Source organism: Crinia signifera, chromosome 2 (assembly GCF_055691185.1).
Source record: "Crinia signifera chromosome 2, ASM5569118v1, whole genome shotgun sequence".
Classification (NCBI taxonomy): Eukaryota; Metazoa; Chordata; class Amphibia; order Anura; family Myobatrachidae; genus Crinia; species Crinia signifera.
The window spans coordinates 397,991,220-397,996,857 of NC_139218.1; the positions used below are offsets into that span (position 1 = coordinate 397,991,220).

Consider the following 5,638-nt stretch of genomic DNA (forward strand, 5'->3'; position numbering starts at 1 on the left):
TTGAAGTGCGAGGGCCCTGCTGGTGGAAAATGAGCTCAAGCGTGCTTCTGCTGTTGGTCCTGCAGTAATGGAATCCTCCCTGTTACCATCGAGGCCTTGCAGGGTGAATAATTAGCAGGAGGGCCAATGAGAGAGTCACTAGGAGGTGAGATATAGGGTAGTAAAAAAGAGGGGGAATCTTGTGTCTGAGCCCAGACTTCTGCTGTCCCCAATCTTACAATGTATAGGATTGGGGATGAGAGAGACGGGGTGAGACGATCCTCCCTGGAGTGGGAACCACGAAAATTTGGATGGAGTAAAAAGGTGAATGTACCCTCAGTCCAGGAAATCGGCTAGTGTTCCAGGTGTCAGAATAGGGTTTGTCTGATCACCCAGTTCACCCAGGGGTTTGTTTAGTACTGTTTAGTGAGCAAAGAAAACAGTGACAAATACTGACATTTAGCCAAATTGGCCTCTCTTTCTCTCCATCTAAGACTTTTAACCGTTTCAAATGGGAAACCAACATAAATCTTTTCGGAAGAAAATTACTACTTGCCAAGTTCCATGCTCAACGTGACAAGGACCGGACCGAGGGCACCTCCACCGAATGGTCAACAAGGGAACTACAGGCCATCCAAGACCTAGAAGAATTGCAAAATACTGATGACCTGACACCCTCCAATAGATTTATATGCAAGAAAAAATCAACATTTTTCCCGAATGATACCATCTGTCCCGAGGTTAAGATCTTCACGAAACTGGTATCCCGTGACCTGGACAATCTTCACCAAAAAAAGAAGAGATACAGATCCAACACCAACCTCACTCATTCTGAAACCGAAGCCTTAAAGGAAATCCAAAAATGGCAGGACGTACTAATCAAACCTTCTGATAAGGGTGGCAACATCGTGCTATGGCCGACCCAAATGTATCTGAAAGAGGTACATAAACAATTGGATGACAAATCATGTTACTCCAAAACTCTATTTGACCCCACAACCAATTTTCAAACGACATACGATAGAATAATCAATGGAGCCTTTGCAAAAGGGATCATCACAAAATCTGAACATCAGTTTCTCAAAAACCCGAACCCCAGAATAGCCACCTTCTATTTACTACCCAAGGTGCATAAAAATCTCAAAGAACCACCTGGGAGACCGATTGTTTCCGGGAATGGATCGTTGATTGAAAATGCATGCACTTTCCTAGATGTTCACCTCAGACATCATGTCACAAGCCTACCGTCCTACACGAAGGACACAGCCGATGTCCTAAGAAAAATCCACGATGTCCAATTGGAGGATGACCATCTCTTGGTATCCCTAGATGTGGAATCCCTGTATAACTGCATAAAACACGATCTTGGAATACAGGCTGTCAAATATTTCATGGAAATGGAAGGCATCACAGAATTTCACGTCTTTCTCCTCGATCTTTTAGACTTTGTCCTGCGCAAAAATTACTTTGTCTTCAATAATCATTACTACATCCAGGGAAGAGGGACAGCGATGGGGGCAGCTTGTGCCCCAACTTACGCAAACCTCTTCCTTGGCTGGTGGGAACGAGAATTCGTTTTCCAAGAAGAGATGGACACTGATTGTATACACAGCTGGATGCGTTATATTGATGACATTCTGATCATTTGGAAGGGTACTCATCAACACTTGACAGATTTCATCCAAAAACTTAATACCAACTACCTGAATCTTAAATTCACCTATGAATGGAGCAAGAACAGCATCACTTTCCTTGACCTTCGCATCTATCGTGGAACCAATAATGTTCTCTCAACAGAAATATACAGGAAATCGACCTCAACGAACAGTTTGTTGCATAACACCAGTGCCCACTTTCCTCCCACGAAGACCAATCTCCCAAAAGGAGAATTCTTGCGATTACGCCGCAACTGCTCAGATGATGCAGTGTACGAAGACAAGTGTAAAGACCTTTCCATCAGATTACAAGAACGGGGCTATTCAAAAAGGACCATCAAGAAAGCCAAAAGGGACACCCAATCCATGGAAAGAGATGAGATGCTGTTCCGCACCAAATCCAACCCTGAAGATACGAAAACCATAAGGATGGTGGGCGACTTCTGTAATGAGTGGAAAGATATCACCAATATCATCCAAAGACACTGGCATGTGTTACTATCAGATGACGACCTAGCAACCACTCTTAACAAAAGAGTAGACATGAGTTGGCGACGGGCTCCAAACCTCAGAGACAACCTGGTTCACAGTCACTATGTAGCCAGACAGCCAAGTAAACCCACGACCACAGGCAGTTACCCGTGTGGAGGGTGCAAAGCATGCACTCACGTCACTAACATCACCACCATGAAAAACAGATATGGGGATACCATAAACATACGGGGATTCTACAATTGCAAATGCCCCAACATGATTTACTGCATCACCTGCCCCTGCCAAATCAGATACGTAGGGATGACATCAAGACCCCTGAAGCAGAGAATTTTGGAGCATATAAGCAATGTAAGGAATGCTGCTAATGACCTGAAGAAATTCAAAACCATCACTACTGTTGCCCGCCATTTTTTACAAGCTCATAACTCGAATACGGACACCCTCTCTTTCTTTGGACTGGAACAAATCCACCTAGGCAGAAGAGGTGGAGATATTAATAATGCCCTTCTAAGAAGAGAGAGTTGGTGGATCTTTCAACTCATGACCCTGGCACCAAACGGCCTCAATGAGGGTATCAACTTCAGTGCTTTCCTGCATTGAATCTCCATATTCCCACATTTTTCTCCCAAATACCCCAAGTCCATATACTATATGCTTTATGATCACGCCTCATATCAAGGTTTTTTGAGACAACGCTCATAGCACCATATCAGTTCCAATGGCGCCCTATATGATTAGGAATAACTACCAGCGCCCCTCTAATCCTATGTATAATTGGCTGTCTCCCTCAAACACCATTATGTATGTCCTGACTGCAGGTGACTTCGACACTTCTTTTGCAAAATCAGTCCAATCATGCCTGTACAGTATATGCGGCAACTACTATCACCATCCTGTGTACCGCTTACAAATGGTTGATGTTTACAGCAGCAGTTATTATGTCATTTTCACACTGTTTCTAATACCAATTTTATCTTCTATCCCCAGCAGGATGATATGTCCCAGTGACGTGGGACTAAAAAATAAGAATAAGAACAAGAGAAAAAAATAAAATAAAATAAATAAATAAAATAAAATAAAATAAAAAATAATAAATATTTTAATAAATAAATCAAAAATATCCGTACCGACATGCCTCCCTCCACTGCCTTTCCCCCATACACGTATCAACAATAGAAGGTGCTATATCTACATCACTATACCTTTCCCTAAATCATTTCGTCTCATTAATCATTAATTATCAACCATTAATTGATACTTATCAATTACACACTTATCACTCTATTATTATTATTATCATAGTATTTCGGCATTATTATTATCATTTAATATTTTCTTCTTGCTTTCCCCCCCCCCTCCCCCCCCACTATATCTATTATATTTATATATATTTTGTCAATATTGCAGCTGTACTATTTCAAAGCGTCACTGTCACTGGCACCTGAATAAACAATAGGATTCTAACCTCCACTATCTAATGCAGTGGTGTGGAAACCACTTCATGTAACAGACAGCCTGGCAGATTGATTAAACATTACACAATGGGCGCTTAACTATCAAGCGTTATATATTTCAATATATGATATTCTATTATGCCGTATATTAGCGGCATCACCTCCCTGGCTGTTTGCGCAATAGATCACTTCAATCACACTAACGTCAGAACGTTCTGACGCCTCTTGCTATGGTTCACGGGACTGACACTCCAGCTAGTCTTTACAGCTGCGAGGTACGTCACTGGCCCGCCTGATTGGCTACTCCTTTTTGTCAATCAGCGGTGCCTCTTCTGGTTGGCTGACATTTCCGTCATAAGAGGGGAATCCCCCCCTTGTCCTTCATGCGTCAGTGAACAAGCTTCTCTGCGAAACACGTGTCCTCTGACGCGCAGGACACACCCCCCTCAGGACACCCTCCACAGTGATCTCTACGGACACCCCGCTCCGGCGTCCGACTACCTCCCGCCGCCATCGCTGCGTCTGGGCAGCAAGGTAAAGCAGGCTGTGCCTGCAAACAATTTAACCGGCAGCACTCACACTCCAGAGCCGCTCCACTTAGCGCTGCTCCGTCTATAGGACGGACGCGCTTGTGTAACAGCATCACGCTAAATGTTATATTATACCTGGGTAAACTAGAGGTGATCTCTCACTGCAGACTGCGCGGCATATTAAACTGCGGCGCACAGTCACCTGAGCCCTTTTACCTTATAAAGCACAGGAGGTTCATATGTACATCTAAGTTTCTTCACCTTCAAAGGATCTCCTGACTGTAATATTACTCTATGTGCTTAGAGGACGTTTAGGTGATTTTTTCATAATCTGTGTTGTACACACACCAAGATCTAAATAACTTTACCCTCACAGGATCTCCTAATTGTTTCATGTACTTAGAGGATTTATAGGTGATTGTGACATACAATTTGTGCTATATACACACCGGGATCTGCAGATTTGACAAAGGGCCAGGATCTGTCAGACCCAATTTACCAACCTGCCTTGTAAATAGACAGATTATACTCCTCTTTGTGGCTATCAAACCACCCTGCTTTTTTGCTTTTTTTGTTTATTGACTGTAAGACGCCATTAACTGTGTCCAACCACAAGATTTGTTATCTTGTAATACTACAGCAACAAAAATCTGCCAATTTGGCTAAATGTCAGTATTTGTCACTGTTTTCTTTGCTCACTAAACAGTACTAAACAAACCCCTGGGTGAACTGGGTGATCAGACAAACCCTATTCTGACACCTGGAACACTAGCCGATTTCCTGGACTGAGGGTACATTCACCTTTTTACTCCATCCAAATTTTCGTGGTTCCCACTCCAGGGAGGATCGTCTCACCCCGTCTCTCTCATCCCCAATCCTATACATTGTAAGATTGGGGACAGCAGAAGTCTGGGCTCAGACACAAGATTCCCCCTCTTTCTTACTACCCTATATCTCACCTCCTAGTGACTCTCTCATTGGCCCTCCTGCTAATTATTCACCCTGCAAGGCCTCGATGGTAACAGGGAGGATTCCATTACTGCAGGACCAACAGCAGAAGCACGCTTGAGCTCATTTTCCACCAGCAGGGCCCTCACACTTCAAACATACGGCCATACCTCACTGAATCGCCTGGTACCATCCGAACCCAGAAGCTAAGCAGTGAAGGGCCGGCCAAGTACCTGTCTGGGGAACTAACAGGGAATAGTCGGTGCCGTAATTCACCATAACAGCAGAAGCCAAAAGCTGTGAGAGTGACGCTTCATTCACACCTCTTTACTGCTATCCTGATTTTCTTCTGTCAATCTGAGACTCTAAACCCCAATTTTTTGTCTTATATTATTATACTTTTTTGTCTTATTTCACATTTGACAATTTCAATTGATTACTGAGGGGTGGTGTGTCCTGCGCCATCTGAATTGCTATTTCAATCTTAGATGATAAACAGACTAATTTTCTGTTATGACTGCTAGAATACGAAATAGCTATATGTGTGACTAATTTTCGCTAAGCTTACCTTTAATTA

The 5,638-nt window shown here is 43.2% G+C and overlaps 1 pseudogene; it reads left to right on the forward strand.

Annotated features, from left to right (window-relative positions):
• The first annotated feature begins 5,217 nt into the window (after positions 1–5,217).
• Positions 5,218–5,335, forward strand: LOC146060888 (5S ribosomal RNA; annotated as a pseudogene).
• Positions 5,336–5,638: the final 303 nt, after the last annotated feature.